This window comes from Prinia subflava, chromosome 3, assembly GCF_021018805.1.
Source record: "Prinia subflava isolate CZ2003 ecotype Zambia chromosome 3, Cam_Psub_1.2, whole genome shotgun sequence".
Taxonomy (NCBI): domain Eukaryota; kingdom Metazoa; phylum Chordata; class Aves; order Passeriformes; family Cisticolidae; genus Prinia; species Prinia subflava.
The window spans coordinates 7,434,877-7,456,383 of record NC_086249.1 but is presented as its reverse complement, the minus strand read 5'-3'; the positions used below and the strand labels follow the sequence as shown (position 1 = coordinate 7,456,383).

Genomic DNA, 21,507 nt, shown 5'->3' with positions numbered 1-21,507 from the left:
CCCCCTCCCTGAGTTCCCAAGAAGATTTGATGGAGTTCTACTTTTCCAATTACGTCCTGTTCCAGGCCAGTTGTAGTGAATTACACGGTGCTGGCCGGGAGGCAGCGGTGTCCTGCTGCAAGGGAGTCCTTGGTGCTCAGCACCAGGCACACCAATCCTCAGTCCTGCTGCAGAACATGGAACAGCATTCACATCTCTGTGGAGCTGCTGTTGCTACCTGCTGTCTCCTCTTCAGCTATGTAAAGCTAAGGCACAGGTTTTGGCCTGAAATCTTTCATCTGCAAAATTTCTGAATGTGTTAAAAAAAAAAAAAATAAAGCAATTGAAACAGGCTAGAACCTTCCAAGAGGGAGAATGATACCCTGGATCTTTAAGAAAGTTAATATTTTCTTTTATGTTCTCAAATTAACAGTGAAATTCTGCAGTCATAGCCCAACGAAAATTCTTTTGGACTCTATACTTAGTGGCTGTTAAATTACATCTATAATTAATATACACAGAAAGTGTGAATAAGATTAAAAATGTCAGCATTTGTTTGAAGTGGCAGAAAAGTTAACATGCATTTAAAATTACATTTCTATTCCATTTTATTATAAAGCTCTTTGTTTTACTAAAATATATCTTGAGGGTTTATTGAGACAGATATCCTGATTTCACAAGTTTTGACACAAGAACATGTCTAAAGATTGAAGAGCAAACACTGAATATGAATACTTGTTTCTATATAATTTACAGCTTTCAAATGAGTTGTTTGCCTTTTCTTTACTAAATAATTGGAAAGAGTGCTTTGGTTTATTCAGTCAGCATGCTTAATGCCCGGTAATAATACCCCTAAATGGAATGGTATCTGGATTCCCTCTGCTCCCCTCAGTTGAATAAAGTAGGATTTTAAATTTAATTTTGTAAAGCATAAGAGAAAATATGTGAGTTCAGAAGTTCCACTGTTTGAATAGGTTTTTGTGATGGTTTGCTGTAGAATAACTTTGACATGAATATCCACCACAATCTTTTGATTTCATGCAGTCCTTGCAGTGTGGAGTAACAGACACTAATGCTCATTAGCAAAAATATTTTTCATCCTGTGGTTGGCCACTGGAAGAGGATCCTCGGGGAAGTGGTCACAACACCATACATGACAGAGTTCAAGAAATATTTGGACAATACTGTCTGGCACATGGTGGGATTTTGGGCCAGGTGTTGGACTTTGATGATCCTTGTGAGTTCCTTCAGGGGACTAGACTAGACACCTCAGGATAGTCTATGATTCTATGATTATTTACTGTAATCCAAAATACATAAATGAAAAACTTCTAATCATTGCAGAAGGAGTTAACAGAGGTAGGTTTTTCTTTCCGATTGGAATTATCAGTATTGGCTGAAAAATTATAATCTTGTTTATATTCAAAGAAATTTTCTGCTTAGTCTTATAAATTCCCTTCACCCATCATTATTAATCATTAAAACATTAATTGCTGAAAAATTATCCCATATTTTCTGCCAAAACAAAAGCCCTGATATTATATCCAAAACCCAGTGGAAATCAATGTGTGAACGGATAATGACTCAGATCCTAGATTAGACAATTAGTTTCTTCTGGTTGTAAACACATGTTATGACCCTTCCACTCAGCCCCTAAAGCTGCAGAGTAAAACAGAAGTATCACTGACTTTCACTTCTGTAAGCACACACAGCTCTAACTTTAACATTTAGGGATTTTATTCACTGCAGGTGACATTTTGATATCTAATTAAATTGTTCTTTAGAGAAAGAACATCATAAAGCTGGCTTCAAAAGACCATGAACCTTATTAGTTAAGTACTTGCTCTTTAAAAAGTGCATATTTTATGGCAGAAAAGTCTTGGGGGGTAAATGTCCAGTATAAATGAATTTCAGATATGATTTTTCCAGACTGCTCAAAAGTGTGCAGACAGAAGCTCATAGACTGTATCCAGTTTGTTTTCAGAGTGTATTTTTCCAGAACAAACAGACATCTTAGTAATTTCATTTTCCTGATTAAATATTATATCTGTTTAATGATACTGTACACTATCTTCACCTCATTACATTTCATTTATATATTTGTTTTGTTTTGTTTTGTTTATTATATAAGACATAAATCTGTTTAAATAATCTATGAAATCCAGCAGAATGTTGATCTTACATTTATTCACCCTGGAGAGTTCAGGCCACAGAAAAGCTTTATTTGCTCAAAAACTGTCAAAAAGATAAGTATTTTGTTTGAAGAGATATGAAAGATAAGACACTGAGGGGAAGATTACATTACTGTCTATAATTCATTAGCCTTTTGCCTCTCACTAGCTTTTGTTAAACATGCAATCCAAATAAACAGAGAATTGTACTATTTCTGCAATTGTCTAATAAAGTAATTACAAAAACACTCTTCAAATTTTCCAAAAGTCATTTTCATTACTGTTCATATTTGTCAGGTATTTTAGCAAAATCAGAAGTCATTTACTTTTCATACCCTTTGAACTCACATGGTGTGTGCCCGCCCTTTTTTTAATCTGTTTACTTTTTAATGTCAATGAACCATTTATTGTATTCAGTGTTTTATTTCTGCTCACCTCATATTTCTGTGAGATATAAAAAAAAAAGAAAAACAAACATAACAGGCATTTGCTACCAAAAAAAAAAAAAAGAAGAAAAAAAGTTTGCTTCCTCTTTTTCTTTCTTGTTTTCTCAGTACTAAATCAAGAATGTTAAATACGGGTCAATAGCGTTGATTTTAGATAAATACAAAATAACAAAAGAATCCCAGTGGAAATCTATAGATAAACTCAGATTCTTGATTTAAAGGTAAATTTGAATCTAGGTTTTATTTTGTGGCATAAATCCATCACAAGGATGGCTCAAGGTCAGATTGGACAACTGAGCAACTTGATCTAACTGAAGATGTCCCTGCTCACTGCAAGTGAGGTTGGACTATCTGACCTTTAAAGTCTCCTTACTATACAAACTCTTCTATTCTTCTATTTTATAAGACTTCTGACCTGTACTGAACAGAAAACACTTGCCAAATACCTAGTTTCTGGCAGATTCAGTAACAGATCAATCGTCCTTAATTTTTTTATGTGATAATCCTAATGCACTCTACCTGTACAAATGTCTTCATTCATTTTAACCCATAAATGTTACTCTATGATATAATTATTTAGACAACTTCTCTCTTCTACTGTTATGCATTTGGCACTAACCTATTACTTAACTTTCCCACTTTCTTCTGCATGCCTGCACATTTTTCAGGATACAGTCTGTTGATCTAATTTAACAAGATTGTTCTGATTGTCGATCCTATGTTCCAAAACTGCTGCTATCCTGCTTACTCTACAGACCAAAAGGAAAATTTGAGAACTGCAGAATGAGGTTTGAGGTTTTGCTATGATCTACTGTTTTGCTCTTTTAAGTTATAATTTGGGGGTATTTTTTGTTTTCATCTTGATTGGGGTTTGAGGTTTGGAATTTTTCTATTTTCTAATATTCACCTGACTATTAAAACAAATTGAAATAAGTTACAACTAACGCTTTTTTTTTTCCCCGCCTAAGATTCATTCTAATAAAGTAGTTCAGTTTTTCGCAAAGTGCACAAAATTACTTTTCCTCTGTATTACATACATGCAATGACACTTGGTGAAAGACCTTACAACATGGGCAAATCACAATGAGATATTCACTGGGAAAAAATGTTACTTGTCATAGAGACTGTATTTTTATTTATTCAGAAGCACCATTATGAGAGGGAAACTGACAGAAAAAAAAATCTGCCTCTTCCTAATCCCTCAGGTCTACACCCTTAGTAACTCCACCCTAGTTTTGTGAGCTGAACACACATATTGGAGTCATTTTTGTCTATTTTTAGAATAGACACACAGGGTCAAAAGTCTAATCCAGTCTACAAGATATACTTTAAAAGACTGCAAGCAAGAGAAAGTGTTTGCTACAGTAAAATATGACTTCACCCACCCTGAGGCTTAGGCCATTCCTGAGCCAAATGTGATATCTTTGTGTTGAATAAGCTTGAATGAACTATACATCTATGAATTTGTCTATTTTGTTTTTTTCAAGCTCAGCTGTAAGTTTTTCATGTGCTGTAGCAGCAAGTTCCACAGTGATCAAATAGGGCTGAAAAGTGGAAAATACACATTGAGGAGAAAATATGTAGGCTTAAAAGGAAAAGCAATATTCATCATCCACAGAAGGACAAGAGGATGATCAGAGGAATGGAGCCCCTCTCCCATGAGGAAAGGCTGAGAGAATTTGGATTCTTCTGGAATAGAGAAGGCTTTGGCATGACCTAATTGTGGCCTTACAATACCTGAAGGGAGCCCACAGGAAAGATGGGAGAGAGACTATTTACAAGAGCCTGGAGTGACAGGGCAAGGGGGAATGGCTTCAAACTGACAGAGAGTAGGTTTAGGTTAAATATTAGGAAGAAATTCCTTCCTGTGAGGGTGGTGAGGCCCTGGCACAGGTTTCCTAGAGATGCTGTGGCTGCTGCACCCCTGGAATTGTTCAAGGCCAGGCTGGATGGGGCTCTGAGCAACCTGGGCTGGTGGAAGGTGTCCCTGCCCATGGCAGGGCATTAATAGATCTTATTTCAGTAATCTTCATAGTACGTGGCAGGCAGGGTCAAAAGATTCTAATGCAAGACAACAGTTCACACTCTCATTCTGCTATGGTAACTGGGGAGAGCCTGGGTTTGTATGCAAATCAACGTTACTTAATCAATATAAACAAAAGTGGAAAATGTAGAAATACTGCCATGAGGTAGCGCTGGAACTTAAGTGTCAACAGATCTCAAAACTAAATGCTAGTGTTAAAATAGCAGTTAAATTTTATTTTGAGAAATATATATAACCTCTCATCCTCAAAAACCCCAAACATCAAAACATTCTCTCAAAACTGCAATTAAAATATTGCTTCATTCATCATGTTTGAATCCTTCTTCCCATTTAATTATATTTTGGAGGTATTCCCTCTGAGTGCCATTTTTCTACACGTTTTCTGTTATCTCCATCTGGAGTTTGTTTACCAAAACTTGCTCCATTTCTCCCAGGCTTCACTAAAATGGATTAATGATGTTCATTACAACATATCATATTTGCAGGCTCTGTTTTCCCTTCTGCATGGAGACAACAATGCAGAGCTTTTCCTCAGGTTTCCTTTCAGTCTATTTTTTGAGGTGTAAAGAAAACCAGTCACAAACAATTGCAAGAGAAGAAGTGTACGGAGATACTGCAAAAAAACAATCTCCATTAATTAATTCATTCATCTAAAAATACTTTTAGTGGCACATCTAAAAATATGAAAAATATATTTGTATGAACTATTACTGCTTGAAGCAGCCTAACAGGCATGAAGAAACTACATCATTATTTCTGTGTAACATTTCTACAGCAAGAACAAGTTTTTACCAACACGGAATTTAAGATGAGATCCTTCTTTTGTTGCTTGCACTTTCTTGCTTTAATGGTCTCATGGAAGTCTAAACAAATCCAAACAACAGCAAAAACTGGTGAGAAAAATGCTCTAAGATCCTCTTGTTAATTCCTTTTTTTTTTTTTTTTTTCTTTTCTTATTGATCTGCTGAGTTAAAGCAAAGTTTGCTCACTTACTGTTTATTTTTTGTAACACATTTTCCATTATTTGGCTTAATAAAGATATCATGCCTGTGTTTGATCACCCTGTTCTTATGAGTAATGTGGTGATATAGGGAAGGGAAAAGGGAAGAAAAAGTATGGGAAGGAGGAAATAGGCAAAGACTCTCTGAACTCTGTATTTAAAAGCCTAAAACTCCTAATCTCCATTTAAAAAATGCAGGGATGGGTAAAAAGCTGGGAGTAGAAATCTGTCAAAAAAGTTGATTGAATACCAGACCTTTCCCAATATTAACCAGATAATTGAATATCAATATCTAAACTCAGCTTTCTCCACAAACACAAGGCTTTTTTATGCACACAGGACCATGTAATGAAGAAAGGAAAACCATTTTTTATGAGGTGTTTGATTTTATTTTTCCAGAAATCTAATGCTCTATCCTACAATCACATAATCACATTATGTCTTTTTTTTTTTTTTGGGGTACTGAAAAAAATATTATTTTTGCTATTATTGTTGTTGTTGTTGTTGTTGAATTACCATAAAATTATAAACATGTCATGTTTAGCTGCAAGTCAAATTGTCAGGAAAAAATAATATGCCGTACTATTAAGATACTACCATGTGACCTTCCATGATAAATTGCACATCCATGGCACAACTAAGTAAGTAATGAAGAGCTGCGACCATATATATCAGTTCCCACAGCATACTGCACTTTGGGTACCAACAGAGGTATTAGCCTTCCCTGAGGTGCAATTGTAAAATAAATAAGCAAGCAAACAAACAAGCATTGTCGTGTTTCAGGATGTATCAGTGGTTGGAATGTGTGCACTGGGTTATTTGCTGGCAAGTATGTCTGGCTGCAAGTCTTTAGATGGGAAATATGACTGTGTTCATTAAAAAGTGCTGTGGGCAGTTTCAATTTTCATGGAAATTGTGCACCAGCTACATACAAACGGCTGTTTCTACTTTTTTCTCATCATTTTCCCACCATGTAAGTCACATTTCCCACTGCCCACAGGCCTTCTGAACAATGTCTTTACCCATGCCTAAAAACCACCCAGCTCCAGTGTAAAACACAGTGTGATTTGTCAACATGCAGATTATTTTCTTTTCTGTACATCAGGAACACAAAGCTTTAGCTTATGTGCAGTACAGATCATGTTCCATCACTGCAAAAAGAGAACTGCACTTGCCTGAGGACTAGAGAGCTAGAAGCACACAAAGTCAAGGACGTTGCACTGGAAATGTCTTGACACTTATAGTACTTTTCTTTTAATTCCGTAGGAGTTTTTTGTATTTTAAGTGAAGAAAGAAATTTCCAGGGACTCTTTTTTGTCATAGTCCATCAGAATGAAGGAATTTTTAAAGGCCAAAATCAGTGAAGCTTCTTAAAGTAATGAGTGCTCTCTGGAAGGTGGCACAAAATGGCCTTCAGCAAAGCAGAGTTACTCAGGAAATAATAGGTTGAACGCCAAACTACCTGAACATCAAATGAGAAAATGCAGAGCAGTGCGACTTGCAAAATATGAATATAAGATAAGTCGTAATATCTCAGAACCATGGGCTGTACATTTAATCTCTTCTGCTGGCATTAGGAAATGCTATTTAGAACTATGCATAGCATGTAAAAACAATCATCTTCTGCTATCTATTCTCATACTTCCTGGGCAGCCATAATTGTGGGAGGGTTCCCAGTATGTTTCTGCCTAATCCTGTTATTCATTTCTGGACCTACCATCCAGGAATTTATCGAATCCCTTGAATCTGCTAATTACCTCTACCCTGATAATTTCCTGTGGCAGGAAGTCTCACAACTTTATTTTCTGTTTTGCAAACTATCTGTCTCCAACTGATCTCACTGGTTTCACCAAATGCTTCCTACCTTTTGTGCTGTGGCTGTTGCAAATGGCATCCACATCCAGTTTGCATGTTGCATCATAACTTCACAAACTCCTGCAACTTGCCTGTTTGGAGATTCCACCATTCCTGCCCTGCCCTGGTCTTGTCAGGCTGAGCAGTACTTCACTTTACAGGAGCCATGTTGGCACTTTCTCATCAGGCTGCATTCCCATGCACTCAGTTTTCTTAATTTCCAGGACAGGCTGTGCCATCTCACCTGTGGAGCCAGGCTGGTCTGAGGTTCCCAGGACTCCCTAGAGCTCAGAATTGACAAGATTGACACAAGGAGACTTGTAAGCCTATAGAACCAAAATAAATCTGTACTATTTTCTGAACAATCACAACTCCACAATCTAAACAAACAGATATCCCTGTATATTTGGCCTGATTTGAGTGTAAGCTCCTATGCACTTCACTGAATAGGCATGAAGAGAGCATGTGCCTAAAGGCACTGAATATTGCCAGCTGAAGAAGCTCCACTTTTGTTAACATTCCCTTGGCACAGCAACGAAGCACCAAGCTCCAGCAGTAAATATAATGAGAATTATTACCTACAGTAGTGCCCCAAAGTAGCCTGTTATTTACTGTGCTTCAAAATTCTTGTAGAAAAGTAATTCCAAGCAAATGTCAGAGTGTTTATTTGAAAAAGTATACTGAGTGAGGTTGAAGCCTCTGAGAATTTGACGTCACAACAATTATTTTATACAGACTGCTCACCAGATCTTGATTTTTTTTAAAAAAATAAAACTACTACAAAAAACAATTCCAGTCCAGCTGATAGAGGAAACCTGATTTGAAATGCCCACTTTAAAAATCAGGCTGAAATTTTGCTTGTGGTCTGTTAACTTGCATTTTGTCAGCAAATGCTAGCTTGACCTAAAAGGGGTTTCCGTGACTCAAACACCCAAGTAAGTACGGGAACTTCCAAAACTTTTTAAAATAGGTTTTGCATCATCAGAAAAAGTTAGTGTTTTAATCCACAATTCCTTCCTGGTCTATTAGTAATGAAAAATTCACTAAATTATCTTCATAAAGGTCAAAATGCTAATTAGGAATTTTTCTTCAATGATAGATCAGAGATGTGGAACAAATTATTAGATCAGCTTTTTCTAGAGTTCAATTATCCTTCTCTTTATCTTAAAAACATAATACAATTCAAAATAAAAGCTGAATTTTGTGTATTAAATATTTCTTCTTTTAATTGGATGGAAAATTATCTTGGAAGGTTTGAGTTTATATAGAGTACATTTTAGTTAAATTGATGTACAGTTTTACATGCATCATTACTATTTCCTTACTAACGTCAATACAATAGTAGTTTATAAAATAATTTTAGAAATATCCTTTAGCTCAATAAGTATACTAATAATCTAAGATATAAACATTTAAATAAAATGCATCTTCCTAAGCTAAAAAGAATTAAAATACAGCAATATTTGAAGAGCAAGGGAAAATATAATTTGACAGAATATAATATTCCTATTTAATATGAATTTTAGAAATGAAGAATCAGCCAAGAATTTATAGCTAAAATGATCCATCTATTTTACTGACACATACAATAATTAAGAAAACACTTGTAATGCCTCAGGAAACTGAAATACCAGATTTTCTTACTCTTATTTGACACATCACTTTAGGCATAAATTAGTCAGGTATATTGAAGATGTGTACTATGGCACAAAAAATAATCTTGACCTCCAAAGCTGCAAAACACACATAGTAAATACCATAAACATCTTTGGCTTAATTGCAACATCATTTAATACAATCTTTTATTGCAACAGCATTTTTAGTAAAATGGCAGGGAAGCAGAATTAAGTTTATATATTGATAGTTCCCATCTCACCCTCAGGATCAAAACCGAACTATTTATAACCACCAGAAAATTGCCACAAGCTACAAGGATGTCATGCATTTAATGTGCTCCTGATGACAGACAGTGTGAAAAAAAGCTTCCCAAAAAGTTTTTATAATTAGTACAGGATTAAAATGTCCAGACATGTTAAAAAAAGAAGAAGGAATACTCAAACTTTGAAGTCAAATTATGATGTAGCCTGGACTCTGCAATCATAGGCTCATCTATCATCAGCTGAGAATTTAGTCAAGTTCTCATTTGTCATTTCTCCCAGGTATGATGATATGTTCAGGTATTAACTCAGCTGATAATGAAAGATAATTAATTCATGTTTCTTAATAATTGCAGGATAGAGAGTCAAAAGATGTATTCATACATACTTCAGAGGTTTGGTCTTTTATGCAGCTATAGAAAACATGAAAATTCTGCAACAGTTTTACTGAATGCATACATGTTTTTCCTGACACCTGAGACAAACAAAAAAATGTAATAACTTAATGAAACTTCCTTGTAATTATTTTTTTGTTGGAGTTGTATTGTTTAATCTCTGGTTGGATTGTGTGAAATGAAATGTGAGTATTTAGCCAATATATTTCTGGCCTTATTTTCTAACCATAGAATCATTTAGACTAGAAGAGACCCTTAAGTTCTTTGAGTCCAACCATTAACCCAGCACTAGCAAGTTCACCACAAAACCACATCACCAAGCATGATGTCTACAGGGCTTTTATCTCCAGGGCCTCAGTAACTAAGGAATCTTGTAAGCAATTATTTGTACCTTATTCTGAATCCACTGATCTACAGTAATTTCTTGAATGCATATCACCACTGAAGAGATATGATCCTTAATGAAGAACAGGCATTAGCCTGAAGTCCAGTCACAGAGGAAATATTGACACTCAACAGCTGATACGATGAGAATACATCTAGGTTTAGTGTATTTTTAGCATGTATAATGTATTTTGTTTAATCTCTTCATAAGTTGCAGCCCTGACAGAGAATGATAATTATTTTAGCTGTTCATCAGAAGTGACACACCCCACACTCTGAGGAGGACAGCACACAGCCTTGATGCATGTGAACAAAGTGCCAGCATTGCTGTGACTTTGGCCCAGTTAATTGCAACAAAAAAATGCTGTCAAGTTGTGACATATTGCATAAACTAAAGATAAGACTATGTAATAGCCAGGGACTCCAGGGAAGTGTGAGAAGTGTGAATAAATGTGCAGAAAATTGACTGCTAACAGCTGCATGTAGGGACTCATCAGGTACCTGCACCAGAAATAAAAACATACCAGGGTTTAGACTATTATATTAGCCCAGAAATTATTCCTCTGTAAACAGAGGAATCCATATTCCATATTCCTCCTTTTATAGAGTAAAAGTTTCCCCCCAAAAAAGGATAGATGAAAGATTAATCTTTTGGGATCTCTGCCTACAGCAAGGAGTAATAGCCCCTCAAAAGGATTGCATGACAACTTATTATTTAACCTCTGAATCTGTGTCAACAAAACAACATCAAACTTAACTCATTTCAAAAAAGTAACAGAACCTTTACATATCTTAAAATGTATAGATGCCATTTATTAGATACTCTGTGTAGTGTGAGACATAAAACTGATGGCAAGAGGTAAAGTCCCAAGCATTATATCACCAGCCCAGTGCAAAGGCAGTTTTATGAACAGAACATTGAGCAGAAGCATGTCACAGCTGTGCCAAACAAATAATCTCTGAGAAGATTTACAAATGCCAGAGTAAAAATGCAAAGCATAAAAAATAAAGACAGACAAATGTTCTAGATGAAATAGGTTGTACTAATTCCTCACTTTTGCTGTAGCTACTCATGCCTTTTCTAAGCCAAATGTGAAGTGCCACCAGTGTAATAGAACTTCATCTCAATAAATCATACTTCTATAACTTAAACCACATCTCTCCCCACATTCTGTCAAAATGAATGTCTGTGGCATAGAAATTCAGTGTTTAATGACTAGTGTTGTCTGACATTGGTAGCAAAAGTCTGTTTGGTGTATGGAAGGCATCAATATGATTTCATTGGACCAATTCAAGAGAAGAACAAAGTCTAGTTTTGGTGGTTCTGAAGCTTTCTAGACATCTGTTGAAAGAAAACAGAGACCAAAGCCATCTACTGACTGTGCAGCAGGTGTATGACAGGATATATCCTGATATCCTTTTTCAATGACCTCTTAAGCTGTATGTCCATGATTTCCTTCCCCTGGAAATCAAAACACCATGGAAAATACTGTACTTGTAAACATACAATGTAACCACCAGACACATCACCATTACAGTTTTGGAGTCTGAGGACAGGTTTGCAGCCAATAAATACCTAAAAAACCTATCTACCAGGCTGAACTCAAAATCCAAGGATGGTACCAAATGTGAAACAAGACACTTAAAGGCATTTAAGGAAAACTCGAGAATTACACTTAATCAGACAAAGGGTCTGGCCAGTGCAATTTGTATTCCCATAAAATCTACAAAGGGATGCCATGGGATGAGCAAGAGGAGGCAGGTATAGGTAGGTATATATACCTGATGTTAAAAGTGTTCCTTACCTCCAACTGTTTTCATTTTGTTAAGTTCTCACAGACCTAGAGTGGTCTTTCTGATGTAGTAAGTCTTTGCAGATTATCCTTATATTTTTCCTGTCTCAGCTGCAATTTTCATCAATTTAAGCATCCATGTTCTACTGTTCTAATGAGGTGCACAGACTTGTTCTCTGCTATATGGAGAACCACATCTTGTGTGTTTTACATCAGCTCTGACTGGCTTGTTTTGAGTCTCACTGCCTGCATAGAAGAGAATGGGAACAATTTATCCCTATTTCCTAGTGCCTCTTAGGATTTGGTACTCTCTGTAATACCTAGTCCTCTCTTTTACAGCCTTAGCCTACCCCATATTTCCTCATACAGAAGATGCTCTTTATCTTTGTTCATGTATCTTTACCAGCTTTACTGAACACTTTTCTGTTCAGTTATTCTCTTTTAGAGGTGAACTATGCAAGATATGGAGAATTCCTAGACTTCCCTATACAAGATATGGACAACCTAAGAATTCCACAGTCTGTTAATAATATTCTCTGTATTTCTTTTGATGAAGTCTCAGAAAGTCATAATATTTGATTTTCTCTTTTGTCTGCTTCTGTACGTTGAGCTGACATTTTCACATGATTTTATTCCACAACATGAAGATCTTGCCTCTGAGTAGTAGCAGGAAGCTTAAAGCTTTTCATAGCATTCCTATGAAAAATTAGGACTGGTCATCCCCATGTGTATCACATTTAAACACACTGAATTTAATCTGCCATTTATTGCCCAGCCACTTGGTATTACAAGGTGTCTTGACAATTTCTCACAGTCAGCACTTATCCTCAGACTCTTCAATATTTTAATATCATCAGCAATTTTAGTCATTTTAGTACTCTTTCTCTGACTATGAATTTTTTCTATCACAAACCCCCTCAGAATCCCTCAGTTATGAGCCTTTATTCCTGTCCCTTCTATCTGGTACATTAAAAATATTTAACAAATCAAGGGAAGAAAAAGGAGAAATATCAGAACAATATATATGGAAAGAAATGTTTAAGTAAACCTAGAGAACATGACATATACTTCCATGGGAAGTATTAGTTCTGTTTCTAAGGGTCTGAAAAGATTTATATAAAGTCATGAGTTCCTCAGGCTAAAAAGACTTCTGAAGTACATGTCAAAATGTAAAGAATCTCCATGTTGTTTCTGTGGCACTGGAAAAATCAAAAATCTCAGATACAGTCAGCATTTATGAGTTCTGTAAAAGTATAAGGATTTTTTGTATGAAGTCTGGTGCCTCTATTATACAGAAAATTTACAGCTCTTCTTATATCTACCTAATCTTAATGCCTCATAAACAAATGCCCTGGAGCAAAAGTAAATTAGTAGCTATCGAGGTTGCCTAAACAGAGATGCTTGCAACTGATTGCATTAAATTAACTGTTTAATTGAATACATTTGCCTGATTGAGTAAAACGACAATTGTGTCAATGTTTTTTCTAATTGTGTTAGTGTGCACGATTGGTTCACTGCCCTTTCTTGAGCTGGTAGTAATCACTAATTTTGTTGCTCATGAAGCTGTGGTAAAAAGCAGATGAATTGACATTCACATTGTTGTCCACACAGACTGAGAAGTAAAATGGACCTCCTTCTATCCTTTCAACCTCAAAGCTAGATAGCTAGATGTATCCTATTAAAAATTGCCATTGTCATCCTGCAATACCTGTGGGCATAACAATGAGAAGGAAAGGCTATGCAGGTTGCCGAGGAACAAATTTCACCCATTTTAAAGATCTCAGCAAACACTCTTATACATCAGTGGAAGACATTATCTCACCCTTTGGACTATCCTAATTTTTTTTTTTTTTTTTTTTTTTTTTTTTTTTTTTTTTAATTTTCTTCACTTTCCCTTGGGATCACATCAAGAGTGCTTGAGAAGTCTTTAGGGAAAAAAAAGTGGAGAGATGGAGGAAAGGGAGGGAAGGATGAAACTGCATGCAGCTGATTCTGTTTTTTCTCTCAGAGTTATGATGAAACAGCAGAAGTCAAATCCTTCACCCTCACAGCAGGACCTAAACTACATGTGTTCTCATACCTTAAGCATCTCATAAAGAATAAGTACTGAACAGTCAACAAGTCTGCAGAAAGAAAAAAGAGATTCTTTTTATCTCTCCCATTGGAAAGAATGTCTCCCACTCAGACAATTGTATCAGTGAGATTTGGTATATTTCATTAAATGCATATTAATTAAGACAAACATTTTTACTCCACAGTGCAGACAGAAGATACATCATACATGGAATACCAAAGTTCAGTTCTCTCTTCCTATGCTTATTTAATTAGCATACAGAGAAGCAGATTTGCTCCTTACCCCCTCTCTTGCCATTTTTAAAAAGACTCACTGACCTTTCTCTTTCTCTTGTCCTGACAAGAAATTCTCTCCAACCTTATGTTTGGAAAATTTTCATTTATGATGAAAAGAAAAAATCATAAGTCAGATGTAATAAAAATGCTTTTTGTGAGAAATTTTCAGACCAGCTCTCCTTTCATCTAACCTGTGCCAAATAAAATTGACATTCATGACAACTTTACATCTTTGTAGTAAAAACAAGATAATATCCATTTAGAAAGTTGCTGCCATCATATATTACCCACAGAAGCCAGCTATATTAGTTACTCCACATAATTAGGTAAATCCTGTTTCTGAATCAAAAGTCAGACAAGCCAGTCAATAATCAGACTGAAAATGTAGACACAAAAACTTTTGAAGACAGGTATCTTGTTCTTAACAATTTATGATTATCAATATGAGATTTATTTGTTTGTATTGCTTTTTTTGTTGTGGAAGAATGAATGTTTTTAATATACATGCCACCCTGTTTGTAAACCACAATTTCTGTAATAATCTTTCTACTCTTGTTGATTAAGTTACCTCCCTCATTGGTGATGGAATTGATATACATTTATTATACTGGGATTTTTCTGGCTCTTAATGTTCTAAATAAAAAAGCAAAGCCAATAACTCATGCCACTGCTGCAAATGTACTACTAAAAGTGAGCCAGTTCCCTGCCTTAATCTACAACACAGAACAAATGAAAAATGATTAAAATTATGCCCAGAGCAATGTTGATTACTTGTTCAGCATGTGACAGTGATATCCCATTTAAAATTTGAGGGGTTTAGTGAAATACATTAGCAATTCAGCTGTAAGATCTCCCCTGCATTTTTTCTGCAGTTCTCCTTTCCCTTTGTGACACAGCTCAGGACCTGACACAGGGAGACAGTGATTTTCACCTAGAGGGCAGGTTATCTTGGTGAAACATTACCTTTTGCTTATTTATTTATATTTTGGCTTCTGGAAATTCAGAATACTGTGCAAGAAAACCAGTAGATGTTTTATCATCTCATGCAAGAACAGAAGAAAAGGAAAAAAAAAAAAAAAGACTAAAAGCTCAACAACCCACAAATACAGTTTTTACTTTATCAGACTGTACACATCTCAGCTTTTTTCCAGCTCATGACACAGAAAATGACTAACCTTTTACTCACGTGATTTTATCTTTCACTGTGTTTGCAGATTGACAAAACTTCCTAATGAAATACTGACTTATGACTTTTATTCTGCCTTTCAATCTAGTGACTTAGTTTTAAACAATTTTTTGCAAGAACCACACAACACTCCTTTGCTTTAAGCTCAAGCATTGTATATGTTCTGGCCATCAGAGTCATTTCAGTGTCATGTGATAAGTGTACAAAGACTAAGTATAAGTTGTTGAAAAAGTCAAAATATTGCAGGAAAATCTCATCTAGGCAAATATATAAAGTGTTCAGTATAAGACAAAAAGAGACAGCAAGGCCATGCCAACATCTGTATTAAACACAACTTCCTATCTTAGAAATTTTTTTAAACTTATTTGCTTCAAAATATTTGGAAATATTTTCATATTTCTGTTTCACTTGTTCCAAATGTATTTAAAAATCTGGTTTTCAGCAAGGTATCAGACTGCAAAGAATGTTTTGTGTTTCTACTGTATAAAAAGGACAAGGGTGCAATGAGTTCCATCAAAGAGATTCCAGAAAGTCCTATTAAAAATATGTAAGTAGCTATATGCACATATATGTAAATTTTTCTATACTTTGATTAGCCATGTTGGGCTCAATTTCTCATCAGTAATAGGGGGCTCAAACATAGGAAATAAATGCTATATTCTTCTTTCTATTCTTTATGTGGGTAAGGCAATTCTAGCCTTAAGCAAAAAAAGGAATTTTCTCTCTCAAAACAATTTCAAAAGACTTTTTACTTTTTTTTTTTTTTTTTTTTTTTTTTTTTTTTTTTTTTTCACAATTTTTTTTTTCTTCCTCCCCTCCCATAATTTTTCTGCTCCAGTGGTACCTCCTCAGCTGGAGGCTGTCAGCCCAGGGAATATTACTAGCTCGTTTTGGATGGGTTTACATTCTGTTCAACATATCTGCAATTTTACATTGTTGGATGCCATCTGGACCAGAAGACAGGTTGAGACAACATGTCTGAGGGTCAGACAAGAATTCCAATATAGCATAGACAATATAGCTGCTTCAAAGGCCAGAGCAACTGCTAATAAAGCTGAGCTACTAAAATCCTTCAGAAAGTAGCTTGTTCCCTGTATCTTTCTGTCAGCCAGCAAGCCTAAACAGAAATATAGATTCTCTGGCTTTACAGAGAAAGCAATATATTTTCTCAGTTACATCTACCCAGCATTTAAGACAAGGGATCATAATTTCTCTGGACAGCCTTTTCCCCTCATATTTTTCCATTGCATCTTTTTATTGGATACTATTCACAATATCAAATTCTATATCTTGTTTCCTGTTAACCATCACTTTTGCACCTTACATTGATACTAGTAAGGCAAACATGACTGATAGCACTGAAAAGTCTCTGCAAATCTCTTTTTTTAAAATAAGATAAGATAAAGTGACTCAAGTTTGAGGTGGGGTAAAAGAATACACTCACAAGAGGATTAAGCCCAGGACTTTTGAAGTTGAGGCCACAGCCCCAGGTTTTTCTGCTGCCGGGCTCCCATAGATCCCTACACCAAAGGGGGGAAGGAGGAGACGTTTTGGGTGTGTGGCACGGCCTCTGGCCAGATGCAGTGAACGCCCATCCTCCACTGGGCAGACTGGCCCAGCTGGGGGTCTCCCACCCCTGGAAGGCCACATCTGTGTGAGGGCCAGCCACGTGAGGGACAACAGAGGGGGTGTCACAGCCCATCAAAGGCTGCCCCCAAAGGGGTCCCCAGATGCTGCACCAGAGCACTGCACGTGATACTACAAGATGCAACAGATCCACAGTCTTGCAAGGGACAGTGTCCAACCTGACCCCCCCTCCCCCAAGGGAGGTACCTGTGTCTTCCCACCTGCCCAAAGGTATATTAATCCATTGGATTCTATACTTTTTAGTGGGAAGCCTCACGACCAAGAAGACCAGATGGAGGGAAGCAATGAGATGTCCTTGGGACCTTTGGAAGGGTGATATGCTTCTACCTAATCTCATCACTCTCCTTGCTCCCTCTCTCCTTCCCTCAATCCTCCTGTGAATGTATGCTTTTCCCCCAACCCAAACTTGAGTCACTTTATTCATCTCTGTTAACTTGCAGTTGAGGGCCTAAGTCAGGAGGCCCATTCAGGGTGTGGTGGTCTTCCATGCAGCTTTTGTTATACAGTTTTGATATAACAGGCAAAAGTCCTTCATAAAGTTGCTTAAGCCATAAACCATAACATGTCAGTCTCATACGTTCCAGTTTTCAGACATGTTATCTATCAAAAATGACCTACATAGTATACCAAAACATGGCTTATGTGGATATATCATGGTATAGGCATGTATCTAAAAAAAATTATTTTCTCATTTAGTTTCTGAGCACTCCCTAAGAACGTCATTCTGTTTTTGAGAAGGGAAATTATCCCAGGAAAAAAATCTGCAGAGTTATTGTTATAAAAAATAAAGCATACGTGTGTTTACTTCACAGCTTGAAAAGAAAAAATACGAATATCTTCTCTTTGTATTTGGTAAGCAAGTGACAAAGTACTACCAGTGACAAAACATCAGAGTTACTACCAACCCTCACATAAAGTAATACTTAATCCCTAATCAATGAACCATAAAATTGCTTGGTTGTTTCCACAGTTATCCTCATCTGCAGTTGTCTCACTACCCTTCCCTTTCTCTTTTTTCCTCTTTGCAGTCACTTTCATCTCTGATTCCCTGATCACTTCTTCAGTCTTTTTTGTCACCTCCTTCACTCCGCTACACATCATGCACATCATTTCTTGTTCTTCCAGACTTCCCTTTCAGAAGAGCAAGTACACAAATGGAAAATTTCTCCAGAAATACTTCAAAACATATGCAATACCTACTTTGCTCCTCCTCACTCTTGAAGCTAAAGGGAAGAATTTAATCTGCTCTGATTTTGAGATCCTAATGGTTCTAAACATCCTGCAACTCAGGTTTTCAGTTGTTTTACTCTTTATTAGAAGAAAAAAGAACCTGAAAAATGACAAAAAAAAACCTCTGCAACAACAAACTAAATAAACAACTCCCTTTTGATTCCTTGCCTAAGTTTTCAATGCACTTCTGAAGTCTGACCTCAGGTTGAGGTCACCAGAGGTGAAGGGTACACTTTGGTTTTTCTTGTTTACCATTAAATCTGGTAATAACAAAATGAGCTTTGGCAAGAGCCTGTCAAATTTGACAGATTTATGGTGCTATTTTTTAGCTTCCAGGCCTCTCTGGACTTTAAAGCAGAAGAAGTGCCTAAGGTGCCTTCAAAGTCAGGTTTGCAGGTTTTTTCATCAGGCTGATACACCAAAAAGACTGTACAAATCCTTTAATTTTTAAGCAGAATTTATAGCTCTTGAAATGGAGCTTCGTGTCTCATTCTCCTACTAAAATAACAACTCAGCTAAAGCAATCCAAATCAGGCAGATCCTGCCTGCCTCCAAAACAGATTGAATTTAGCATGTTGTTGCTCCTATTTCCCCTCTGTTCCAAATAAACTTTGAGATCTTTGCCATATTGCTGTATTACCAGCCAGTCATGATTCCAGCAGTGCTGGAGACACAGCAATTTTTGTAACACATTGTACTACCTTTTTTAAGATGAGCTGGAGGAAAACAAAACAAGCTTCTGAGCCCAAAGGTAGTTTTCAGCTTTTCAGCTGAAAATTTTCCTACAAATGTTTCCTTACGATATTTAGGGTCCTTAAATATCTGGAGCTTCTGCATTAAACAGAGTTTTAAGGATATCTGTGTCAGACATCAGCTCTTAGACTGTTGAATGTTGCATTTATTTTTGGATCAAGGAGGTTTTAAATAGAGAAGAACAATGAGATTATCACTTCCTATGTCTTGAATCCTATAAATGTATCAAATCCTTTTTGTTTGGGGTTTCATTCTCCCTTCTCTAGATTTCACATTTTCCTTTTGTGTCCTATAATGTGTAGAAAGGTATTTATGGATGAGACAGTGCTTTCATATCTCTAGAAAATTCTGTGTTTTCTTCAGAGTTGCCTGTGAGCTTTCCTTTTCCTAAGTGGAATCAATCTCCCAAGACTTGCCCCTTCCCTGCCTTCCTCTCCTTCCCACAGTACTTCAGACTAAAATAATAACGCAGTAAGAAATTACAACATCAATAGCTTTCTGTAACAATCTCTCTAAGTAGTTTGGAGTCAGAAGCCTTTAGTTCAGTCACTCTTCATGATAAAATCTATCCTCAGCTTTCCAAATTAATAGAGAGGCTGAATTCTTACGTGTATGTTTTATCTGTTATCCAATTAGGATTATCTAATTGTCCAGAGTGACCAAAATACCTCCTTTAATTCCATCTGGAAAAACTCTTTAAGGTAATTTATCATAATAATGCAAATCTATTGAAAATCTTAATTATAGATGAGTATCACTTCTTGCAATACATTGTGAGAGGATAGGTTGACAGATTACTGACAATTAAGATCTTACTTATCAAATCACATTGCTCAGGCAAAGACCTCAGTTTGAGGCTCACACCCTATAGTAAGCTATTTGTCACATAAAACCAGATTATTATTTCAATATTAATAATTATCTCGTGTTTTATATTTGTTGATTAATGCAATCATAGTGCAGGATCCTAGCATAGAGGCCCCCTGAACTGACCTTTAGGATTTTATTGTTAGGTAAAGTATTGAAATATTCAATAACATCATTAATGCCTGGTTCTGTTTAAACCAGGCATTCTTTTTAAACCTGGTTCTGACAAAAAATATCACAGCAACAATGTGTTACTCCTCAGTGTAATAGAAAGAAACTTTATGTGCATTTGCTACAAGTCAGGCAGGAGTTCAGGTCATCATTTTTGGATTAAACCTGAAGGAACTGTGGAAACAAAGGTTCACTGGTCCATACATGGAACTGGAGGCTCATAAAGGTTTTAGATGGGAACATTCAGAATTCCCATCTGCTATGGCACTTTATGCTGCTTTCTTCTGTTACTTTTACGCCTGTTTTATTTTCCAGCACTAGTAAGTGAGTCTGTGAGCTACTCATGACAGTGAAGTCAAGGTTCTTCTGAATGCTGTTACTGGTCTTTTTAATTACATTCTCTTCAAACAGAGGCACTCGTCCTAGACATGTTATTCGTGTATCACTCAGGGAAGGCTTAAAATTATTAACATTCAGTCAGAGCTGTTATCAGTGAAGTGTTCAGGAGAACCACTGCTGGGATCCACCAAGGTAACAACATCCCTGGCAGGCAGCAGGTTTGTTTTCTGACAGTCATCTGGTGCCAATGCTTTAGGACTGTTCTGGGATGCTGCCAGACAAAAGAATTTAATGGGTTTACTCTGCTCTACTAAGAAGTCTGCAAATTAGCTCAATATGCTGGAGGAAGGAAGTCAGAAAAGGTTCAGGATTAAAATAATCCTAGGCAGATGAATAAATACATACACAGCTATTAAACCCACAAAGTTTCCTGAGGAAAGTCAGCAGGAAAAGAAAGCACATGCCACAGCAACCCATGGGATCATGCACAAAATGCTAAGCTTGTCGTGTTCATTCGTATAATTGTAACACCTCAGGTATGATAGAGACCCATAAATATTGATATTTTAAAGACTGAGGGTTTTTTCCCTAGTGTTAAATACATTGTCAAGACAGCTGTCAGTCACTAAGCCAGTAGTCACAGTTATCCCAAGGGATAAAGCACAGATTCCTAAAATACTCACCACCTTGAGGAAGCAAACAATTGGTTCAGATGGGCAGGTGTTCAAGAACTACAGTGTCTTCACACTGACAAACTGAACAAACTTCAAGATTTCACTCCAGTGAAAGGACAAAAACACAGTTTAGACCAGAAATCTGACAAGAAAAATAATGGAATGAAAACTAAAAATTACAGTTGGATTTCATCAGTGTTCTTCCAATATATACCACCTAACAAGTACTTTCTGTTTCTTTTCTCTGTCACATTATATTTGCAAAATTTAGTGAGGAAGAGGAGAAACGTACCACTAACCTTCATTATTGACATGTCTATTAAAATAATAGTAGTAAACAAATTGTAA

General features: G+C 36.3%; 1 long non-coding RNA gene across 6 annotated transcripts in view; it reads right to left on the bottom strand.

Annotated features, from left to right (window-relative positions):
- Window positions 1-21,507, bottom strand: part of LOC134548804 (uncharacterized) — a 381,797-nt gene that overhangs the window by 346,953 nt on the left and 13,337 nt on the right. For 2 of the 6 annotated variants that reach the window (XR_010079899.1, XR_010079898.1), the window contains exons 3-5: window positions 21,169-21,301; window positions 7,505-7,781; window positions 5,433-5,503 (exon numbers count right to left, since the gene is read on the bottom strand). This is a non-coding gene — a long non-coding RNA (uncharacterized LOC134548804). Of the gene's footprint in view, window positions 1-1,195; window positions 5,504-7,504; window positions 7,782-9,554; window positions 9,684-21,168; window positions 21,302-21,507 lie in introns of those variants that run through there. The other 4 variants (XR_010079896.1, XR_010079897.1, XR_010079895.1 and 1 more) reach the window with 4 other exon arrangements.